This window comes from Octopus sinensis, linkage group LG11, assembly GCF_006345805.1.
Source record: "Octopus sinensis linkage group LG11, ASM634580v1, whole genome shotgun sequence".
Taxonomy (NCBI): Eukaryota; Metazoa; Mollusca; class Cephalopoda; order Octopoda; family Octopodidae; genus Octopus; species Octopus sinensis.
The window spans coordinates 11,497,877-11,509,193 of record NC_043007.1 but is presented as its reverse complement, the minus strand read 5'-3'; the positions used below and the strand labels follow the sequence as shown (position 1 = coordinate 11,509,193).

The window sequence follows — 11,317 nt, the reverse complement described above, 5'->3', positions numbered from 1 at the left end:
TGTGGTTGGTAAGCAATCTACTTATCACACAGCCGCTCCTACGCCTATATTTAAAATTAATTAAAAGAAGCACAGAGCATCTCAACAGAAATATGGTAACAAGAGGGTTAAGTAGCCCATCTTAATACATTCTCTGTGAAGAGGACTCTAAGAGTTTTTTTTCTTAACTACCATTCCAGATCAGTTATTGTTTCTCTACTTGGTTCCTTTCCTCATTCTTGGTCAATTTATTTACTGTCCACTCATTTCAAGTTAATAACAATTCTTGTCACAAAAAGTAAGAAAGACAATTTTGCAGTTTTAATTGATGGAAAAAATCTAATGGAGACATATAATGACTTAGATTATGGAACAGGCAAGAGTAAATTACATATATCGTATTTCTCAGACAACATTCTTACATTTTTATTCTTATTACGTTCTGACAGATTTAAACATGGGTATGCTGATTGCTGTTGTGTCTCATTAATGGAAAGCAACTTCTTTCAAGATAAATGAGTGTTCATAACAAACTTGATTTATTAGTTAAGTAGACTCTGCAATTAGGGTATTCAGCTCATGATCATATGGTCATAAGTTCAATTCCCGGCTGTGCCTTGTGTCCTTGAGCAAGACACTTTTTTTTTCATGTGGCTCCAGTTCATTCAACTGTCAAAAATGAAGTGGTACCTGTAATTAAACAGGGCCAGCCTTGTCACATTCTGTGTTGTGCTGAATTTCTCTGAGAATTATGTTAAGAGTATGTGTGTAGGAGTGGCTGTGTGGTATCCTCATCTTTTGTTTTTATTCGTGAACTCTCCTATATATATATATTATATATATATATATATATATATATATATATATATTATATATATATATATATATATATATAGGAGAGTTCACGAATAAAAACAAAAGACGAAGACAGGTGGTGTACAAAACAAACAGATGTATTAGTATAATGCTCAGGAATAGAAAAAGTCTTTTACGTTTCGAGCCTACACTCTATCATGGCAACTGCCAGACAGAAGGGTCACACAGGAGAGCGAAGAAGTTGGGGAGATAACAAAGTATGTGTGCAGGAGTGGCTGTGTGGTAAGTAGCTGTGTGGTAAGTATATATATTATATATATATATATTATATATATATATATATATATATATATATGTATATATATATGTATATATATATGTATATATATTTATATATGTATGTGTGTGTGTATATGTTTGTGTGTCTGTGTTTGTCCCCCCCAACATTGCTTGACAACCGATGCTGGTGTGTTTACATCCCCATAACTTAGCAGTTTGGCAAAAGAGACTGATAGAATAAGTACTAGGCTTACAAAGAAAAAGTCCTGGGGTTGATGTGCTCGACTAAAGGCGGTGCTCCACCATGGCCACAGTCAAATGCCTGAAACAAGTAAAAGAGTAAAAAAGAGCAAAAAGAGTGTCTGTGGAGTGCTCAACCGCTTGAACATTAATTTCATTCATACAGGCGGTTCCATTGATCGGATCAACTAGAACCCTTGTAACTGATGGAGTGTCAGTTTTTTTAGACTCTGGGATACAACAGCAATTAGCATATTCATGTTTGTGACTGCTGGAATGTATTAAGGATAAACAAGCAGGACAATGTTTTGATTGTTGCTGTTTACCTTGCATGCAATAATTTATTATTGGTTGTTAGATATCAACACAAATCAGCAAATAATTTTCTTTGCTGAAGTTAAAATCAAGAGCTTCCAACTCTTGTTAGCTTCATTACTTCAGGGTGCTTTTGGCTTATGTAACAGAATGATGTTGAAGCATCAACTGTTCCAGAACCCCCTGTACTAATGAATCAAGTGTGCTATGAACACATTCGTTGTAAAGGAGAAGCTGTTTTCCTATGACAAATACAATTGTGATTAACATTTTCATGTTCAAATCTGCCAGAATTTATTAAAAACAAATTACTGAGAAGGTTGAAAAGGTTGCAAGATGCAACGAAAATTTTAGAAAAATAAAAATAAGAAAAAAGTGGAAATTTTACCGGTGAGTGTGTTACATAATAAGGCACAAAAAGAAAATGACTCTCCCTAGACACAACAGAATATGCTTCAACACACGAACTCATATAAAGAATCTTGCAAACCAAATCCAAAAACGAAATAAAATTATTCTTTCTTTTCTTTCTTTTACTTGTTTCAGTCATTTGACTGCGGCTTTGCTGGAGCACCACTTTTAGTCAAGCAAATCGAGCCCAGGACTTATTTTTTGTAAGCCTAATACTTATTCTATCGGTCTCTTTTGCCAAACTGCTAAGTTACAGGGACGCAAATGCACCAGTATCGGTTGTCAAACGATGTTGGGGGGACAAACACAGACATAGAAACACACACATACATATACATATAAATATATACGACGGGCCCCTTTCAGTTTCCGTCTACAAAATCCACTCACAAGGCTTTGGTCGGCCTGAGGCTATAGTAGAAGACACTTGCCCAAGGTGCCACGCAGTGGGACTGAACCCGGAACCATGTGGTTGGTAAGCAAGCTACTTACAACACAGCCACTCTTGCGTCTGTTGCAAGACTGTTTTTATTCTAATTGTTCATTGTACATATGATAATTTATTACATATTTTACTCTTTAAAAAACAGCTAGAAGCTCTCATAAAACTTACAGTTCAACATTTTGTCTCAAATTATTCCAAAAAGAAGAATCTGAATCAATTTGTAATATTTACCCTCATATACGTGCAGGAGTGGCTTTGTGGTAAGTAGCTTGCTTACCAACCACATGGTTCCAGGTTCAGTCCCACTGCGTGGCATCTTGGGCAACTGTCTTCTACTATAGCCTCGGGCTGACCGAAGCCTTGTGAGTGGAGTTGGTAGGCGGAAACTGAAAGAAGCCCGTCGTATATATATATATATAGATATATATATATATGTGTGTGTGTATATGTTTGTGTGTCTGTGTTTGTCCCCCCAACATCGTTTGACAAACGATGCTGGTGTGTTTACGTCCCCATAACTTAGCGGTTCAGCAAAAGAGACCGATAGAATAAGTACTAGGCTTACAAAGAATAAGTCTTGGGGTCGATTTGCTCAACAGAAGGTGGTGCTCCAGCATGGCCGCAGTCTAATGACTGAAACAAGTAAAAGAGTAAAAGAGAGAGTATTTCACACCTCCTGGTAAACAACTATCACCTGGCCCTTGTTTGCTTCTAACAGGGTCAGTTTTGTTATCAGTAGCTGGCAAAACCATTCTGAGTCCACTCCCTTCATTTATCTTTTACTTGTTTCAGTTACTGAACTGTGGCCATGCTGGGGCAGCCCCTTCTAGGTTTTAGTTGAACAAATTAACCCAAGTACTTATTCTTTTTAAAACTGGTACTCTTTGTATCAGACACTTCTGCTGAAACTTTTGAACTACAGGGATGTAAACAAACTAAAACTAGTTGTAAAGTGGGGGTGGACAAACACATATACAATGGGCTTCCAATTTTTACTCTTTTACTTGTTTCAGTAATTTGACTGTGGTCATGGTGGAGCACCACCTTTTAGTCGAGCAAATCAACCCCAGGACTTATTCTTTGTAAGCCTAGTACTTATTCTATCGGTCTCTTTTGCCGAACCGCTAAGTTATGGCGATGTAAACACACGAGCATCAGTTGTCAAACGATGTTGGGGGGACAAACACAGACACACAAACACATACACACACATATATATATATACATATATATGATGGGCTTCTTTCAGTTTTCATCTACCAAATCCACTCACAAGGCTTTGGTCAGCCCGGGGCTATAGCAGAAGACACTTGCCCAAGATGCCATGCAGTGGGACTGAACCCAGAACCATGTGGTTGGTTAGCAAGTTACTTACCACACAGCCACTCCTGCGCCTGAAATTCCTTGCTGTGTGAAAAATTTTATATTTTTGGCCATGAATTCCTGACACGAAATGTCTATGTGCAAAGGATATACACTCTGTTAATTTCAACATGTACGCCACATGAAAATAGAACAAATATCAAGTTGTCAGATAAATTCTTTTGGATTTTGCCATTTATTTTAATACTTAATTTCCATAAACAATTTTAACAAACAGGGGTGGCTGTGTGGTAAGTTCCACATAGTTCCAGGTTCAGTCCCACTGTGTGGCACCTTGAGCAAAGGTTTTCTACTATAGCCTCTGGTCGACCAAAGCCTTGTGAGTGGACTTGGTAGATGGAAACTGAAAGAAGCCCATCATATATATGTATATATATATGTGTGTGTGTTTTTGTGTGTCTGTGTTTGTCACCCCAACATCACTTGATAACCGATGCTGGTGTGTTTACGTCCCCGTAACTTAGCGCTTTGGCAAAAGCGACTGATAGAATAAGTACTAGGCTTACAAAGAATAAGTCCTGGGGTCGATTTGCTCGACTAAAGGCGGTGCTCCAGCATGGCCGTAGTCACATGGCTGAAACAAGTAAAAGAGTAAAAGAGTAAACCTGTAAATTTTATTTTGTTCGTTTTTAGAGAGTCATCAGGTCAATGTTATTAACACATGCAAACTAGTTAAATATCCAACTAACTAATTAATTGTTTGCTTAATTTGGTTAAACAGTAAGTCAAATTAAACAAACAATTGATTAATTAGTTGGATATTTAACCAATTGACTAATGATAAAGGAGTGGAATTGAACCAGTGCATGTGTTCATAATATTTATTTCTTTATTGCCCACAAGGGGCTAAATGTAGAGGGGACAAATAAGGACAGACAAAGGGATTAAGTCGATTACATTGACCCCCCCCAGTGCATAACTGAAACTTATTTAATTGACCCTCAAAGTGACCTCAGCGGAATTTGAACTCAGAACATAACGGCATCGAAATACCTATTTCTTTACTACCAACAAGGGGCTACACACAGAGAGGACAAACAAGGACAGACAAATGGATTAAGTCGATTATATCGACCCCAGTGCATAACTGGTACTTAATTTATCGACCCTGAAAGGATGAAAGGCAAAGTCGACCTCAGCGGAATTTAAACTCAGAACGTAGCAGCAGACGAAATACCTCTTTCTTTACTACCCACAAGGGGCTAAACACAGAGAGGACAAACAAGGACAGACAAACAGATTAAGTCGATTATATCGACCCCAGTGCATAACTGGTACTTATTTAATCGACCCCGAAAGGATGAAAGGCAAAGTCGACCTCAGCGGAATTTGAACTCAGAACATAATGGCAGACGAAATACAGCTACACATTTCACTCGGCGTGCTAATGTTTCTGCCAGCTCGCCACCTTTGTTTCAGCTGGATTGGACACCAAGAGAAGGTGATGTGTGACAGCATTATGAGAGCATCCCATCTGCTGGGCCAATTCTTTTATAGATTGGCATGGAACCATGGATGTTTAGGGTTTATCTTTTATCCTTTACCTGTTTCAGTCACTAGTCTGTGGCCATGCTGAAGCACCACATTGGAGAATTATTTAGTCGAATGAATTCATCCCAGTACTTAAATATTTTTAAAGCCTAATACTTATTCTATCAGTCTCTTTTGTTGAACCACTAAGTTATAGGTACATAAACTCACCAACAACAGTTGTCAAGCAGTGGTGGTGGTGGTGGACAAGCCCAGACACAATAACATACATATATACATGTACACCAGGCTTCCTTCAGTTTTCATTTACCAAATCCACTTATAAGGCTTTGGTCAGCCTGAGGCTATAGTAGAAAATACTTGCCCAAGGTGCCATGCAGTGGGGCTGAACCCAGAATCATGTGGGTGTGAAGCAGACTTCTTACCACACTGCCATACCTGTGATTGTTCAATTGATCTTCGTTGAACGGAACAGCTTGGCTGCAACACAGAAAGCCTGTAAGGTTGAATTTCCCCTCCTTAAAGTGCATAAACCATTTCAGTGCAGGTCTCTCATTAATATCATATTTTCTGTATAGCAGCTCAAATGTCTGGAGTGAATTTGGCACCTTTGGAACTTTGAATAGAAGCAAAAATAAAAAGCAGATTTCAAAAATGAACATGTTTTTTTTTACTAATCATACCATTATTATATGTCTACAAAAAAGGTAAAATTATTTGAAATTTCAAAAATGATAAATAAAATTTGTAGACAAAGAATACTCTCTTTACTCTTTACTCTTTTACTTGTTTCAGTCATTTGACTGCAGTCATGCTGGAGCACCACCTTTAGTCGAGCACATTGACTCCAGGACTTATTCTTTCAAAGCCTACTACTTATTCTATCCGAACCGCTAAGTTACAGGGATGTAAACACACCAGCATCGGTCGTCAAGCATTGTTGGGGGACAAACACAGACACACAAACATATACACACACATACATACATATATATACATACGATAGGCTTCTTTCAGTTTCCGTCTACCAAATCCACTCACAAGGCTTTGGTCGGCCTGAAGCTATAGTAGAAGACACTTGCCCGAGGTGCCACGCAGTGGGAATGAACCCAGAATCATGTAGTTCGTAAACAAGCTACTTACCACACAGCCACTCCTATGCCTCTAGTTTCATGAGCTGAAACTGGATGAAATAAAAAAGAATAGAGCAACAAAAAGACAATTCCAAATCTCTACCATGAAAAGATTTTTCACGATAATTGAGATAACATTGGAAAGAAAGGAATGAATTTATCTGACAGCCCAATAACTTTTGTTTGGAGAACTCATTTTAGGATAAAGAAGTAATGGCCAGCAACAATTTTAATGCCAAGGTGGGCATGTGCGGCTGAGAGAGAGAGAAAAATAAAAGAAACACAATGGAAGTACTCTGTATGGCTCCAAGATACCAGGGTGGGAGGAAGCTGATGACAACTGATGCATCAGGAGACTGGAACTGAAAGGAAAAGAACTGAGATTCTGGAATTCTGGAAGTTAGAAAGACAGGGCTGCGAAAACCGATATCTGCAGATCATGGCTGTGATGCAACACTAAGATATACAGGCATTGTTGAGCATTACTAATAGAGATCTAATATAAATATGTAGCAATGTAACCATGACAACGTTATGTCTATAATAGAAAGATCTATCATAAATTGTATCCATCTCATTGTTAGAAATCCCTCACTGCATCTACACCCTTTTCAGAAATCAAATACAAATCAACTCGACTATCTCACATTCATTTGAAGCTACACTATTCAGTGCCATCATCTGCCCCTAACTCGAAATCTATAAAAGAAATAAAAGATTCTTGCTCTTTCAAACACTGCTTTGATTGATTCCTTCAAAGAATTCCAGACATGTTGTCTGCAGGTATAAATGTATTTTGCTTGAATGAACATTGGAAACCAATTTCAGCAGTAATATATGTCAAGTGTGGAGGTACACACCAAAAAAAAAAAAACAACAACAAAAAAATGAGAGAGAATCATGGCTGGTAAACCACAAATGTGTTCTGTGACATTTAATTTGTGGCTTCAGTAAATAATGTTGGCTAAACTGCTTGTTGCATCAGAAAAAAGGGGGTATAAGAAAAATATGTTAAAGCTTTACATTTTAAATTAACTGTCCACAGGATTAAAATAACAGCCCAATATTCTAGCAGGGAAAGAATAAAGACTATTGAATCGATCGCATTATATTAATGCTTTCCATTTTAGCAATCCTGACGGGATGAAAGGCAAAAATCAACGCCTGTGAGAATTAACTCCGATGAAAGTATTAGGCAAACATTTGAACAATCTACCACACCTAACAATTCGCTGATTACTACCAAATGTTATTGACAATGTTCTGTATAAATACAGAAATTGAAACCAGCCTTGATATGTTATTATATAATTTAACAAGATTTAAATGTACAAATTCCGATAAGAAATTCATAAAGATGAATATATAGATGAAATTGCTGATATTACATTTAAATAATGTAGAATTTCTGGGTCTGGCAACCAAACATTATCGACAATGTTCTATAAAAATGTTAATACAGAAACTGATGCCAAGCTTTGATGTAATGTAATTTAACAAGAGTTCAAATTCTGATAGGGGGATTCGTGAAGAAGAAGAAAGAAGACGAAGAAGAAGAAGAAGAAGAAGAAGAAGAAGAAGAAGAAGAAGAAGAAGAAGAAGAAGAATCAAAATAATAATCATAATAATAATAATAATAATAATAATAATAATAATAATAATAATAATAATAGGGGATTCGTGAAGAAGAAGAAGAAGAAGAAGAAGAAGAAGAAGAAGAAGAAGAAGAAGAAGAAGAAGAAGAAGAAAACGAAGAAGAAGAAGAAGAATCAAAATAATAATCATAATAATAATAATAATAATAATAATAATAATAATAATATAGATGAAGTTGTGGTGATACATTTAAATAATATAGAATTTCAGGCTTAGACTACAGAAATTCTTGTTGCATGCCACTCTACAGAGAAGTATAAATCCCAGCTGTGTGAAACATCATGAAATTCTTATAAATAAATGCGAGATGAAGATAATTTATACAGCCTTAGCATCATGTCAGCCAAATTCTCAGAATCCTCTCAGCCAGAATGGAAGACCACAGAACCTCAACAGGCAGTAATACTCAGAAGCGGTAACAGAAGTATCAGTTTATATCAAAACAAATGGTTTCACAGTAAAGTATAATTTCTCAAATTTTAACAATATTTGAGAAATTATATTGCACGACATGCATACCTTTGTACAAGACATTAACAATAATAATAATAAAAAAAACTCTGCTTTTAATTTATGAGGCCAACTTTTTACCTTTTTTCACCTTTTACTTATTTCAGTCATTGGACCATGGCCATGCTGGGGCACCACATTGAAGGAATTTTAGTCAAATAAACTGACTCCAGTACTGTTTTTATTTTTAAAACCTAATACTCATTCTATCAATCTCTTTTGGTGAACCATTAATGCACCAACACTGGTTGTCCAGTGGTGGTAGGGGACAATCTCCCCCCCTACACACACACACAATAGGCTTCTTTTAGTTTCTGTTTCCCAATTCACTCGGCCTGAGGATATAGTAGAGGACATTTGTCCAAGGTACCATGCAGTGGGACTGAACCCAGAACCACATGGCTGGGAAGCAAGCTTCTTAGGAAACAGTCACGCCTGTGTCTATTTAAGCTAAATGGCAGTCGGTGTTGGAATTGTCTTTTATATATTCTTCTTTTACTTGTTTCAGTCATTGGACTCCAGGCATGATGCAGCACCGAATTCAAGGGTTTTAGTTAAAGAAATTGACCCCAGAACTTATTTTTTAAGACTGGCACTTGTTCTATTAGTCTCTTTTGCCAAGCTGTTGGGTTACAGGGATGTAAACAAACTAACGCTAGTTGTCAGGTGGTGGCAGTGGGGTGACAAAAGGACACACACCCACATGCATGCACGCACGCTCATATACATACACACACACATACACACGCACACACACACACACAAACACATGCATTTACAAACGTACATACAGGTAACCACGAGTTTAAAAAGGTGTATAATAGACATATTTTTATATCCTCGACAAACGTTGGATATATAATTTAAGAAGACAGAGGTAAAATCAATATGTTCACATGGCGTACTTCGTGAGACTCCCAAACGCCCTCTCAATGACTCCTACCAACCTCGTCGTCTCAATCAATATGATACTCTTTATAAGAGTTCGGCTAGTCCATTCTTCCAATCTCTCAAGGTTGTCAATGACTCTCGCTACGTCTCCGCCTTTGAGATTGACTTCCATTGGAAGTTATTTTTATTATTATTATTATTATTATTATTATTATTATTATTATTATTATTATTATTTATTTATTTATTTTATTTTATTTTTCTTTCATCACATCTCCCTTTCTGAGATTTTCCTCCCAGGGAAATTTAATATTTGTTCTGTTTAGACACTACATCGAACTGTTCCGTTTGTTTCCTTTTTCTTGTACTGCTATGACTAGGCTTGATTTTTTGTGGCGTTGGAACATCAAATCATTATTATTATTATTATTATTATCTATTTTATTTTTCTTTCATCACATCTCCCTTGCTGAGATTTTCCTCCTCGGGAAATTTAATATTTGTTCCGTTTAGACACTACATTGAACCATTCTGTTTGTTTCCTTTTTCTTGTACTGTCACGACTAGGTTTGATTTCTTGTGGCATTGGAACATCAAAAGTGTTGTACAACAGTGCCATGGGTATCTATTTTTTAGCTCGTTTAAATGTCTTTCATGTTCTCATTTTTCGCCTCTTATCATATATACCATTTTGCCTTTTCTTTTTCTTACTACTCCGTCTTCCCAGCTTTGTCCTTCCATTTATATATCTTTTGAAAAACACCTTGTCACCGATATTAAAATGCTTTGTTGTATATTTAGTGTTTTTCCTATTTGTTTTTCTTTCTGGTAACAGCTTATCGTAAATTGACTTTATTTTTTGAGCGAACATTAGTTCTGCAGGCGACTTGCCTGATAAAGTGTTTGGGTTTGATGTTATCCTATAAACCCTCAAGAATTGTGTCAATGCTATGTCATCGATTTGCTCATTTCTTGGTTTCTTTAATGCTCTTTTAAATGTATCTACAAACCTTTCAGCTTGCCTGCTTGATCTTGGGTGATACGGAAGAGTAGTGATATGTTCAATTGAGTACATCTTGCAAAAATTCTTAAATTCATTCGCCGTGAATTGTGTACCATTATCAGATACTATGGTATCTGGGACATCATACCTAGCAAAGAGTTTGTGTAGAAATTCCACTGTTACCGTGAATGTCAGTTTTCTACATTTACACATTTCTGACCTTTTTGAAAAGCTCCCTACCACTATTAGATAATATGATTGGTTTAATGGTCCTGTGAAATCTATGTGTAGTCTGGACCATGGAATATCAGTCTTGGGCCAAGGCTGAAATTTTATAGGTGGTGATTTTGCTACATGAGCACAACCTCTGCAGGATTTTACCAATTTCTCAATATCTAGATCCATTTTTGGCCAGTAAACATAACTCCTAATAAGCAACTTCATCCTAGAAATTCCTGGATGTCCAGTGTGGAATTCCTTTAACATTCGACCTTGTAGTGAGGTAGTCATCACAGCCCTCTGTGCATACATAAACATATTATCACACAGCGGTTCAGCAAAAAGAGACCAATAGAATAAGTACTGGGCTTACAAAGAATAAGTCCCAGGGTCGATATGCTCGACTAAAGGCGGTGCTCCAGCATGGCCGCAGTCAAATGGCTGAAACAAGTAAAAGAGTAAAGAGTATATCTAATACAAATTCGAAATTGTGTTACGTCCAGCCACACGTATTTTTTTATTTGTTTCTTCTGCTTTTACTATTTT

The 11,317-nt window shown here is 36.7% G+C and overlaps 1 pseudogene; it reads right to left on the bottom strand.

Annotated features, from left to right (window-relative positions):
• The window catches only part of LOC115217225, a 14,444-nt pseudogene extending 3,487 nt beyond the window's left edge, over positions 1–10,957 (bottom strand).
• Positions 10,958–11,317: the final 360 nt, after the last annotated feature.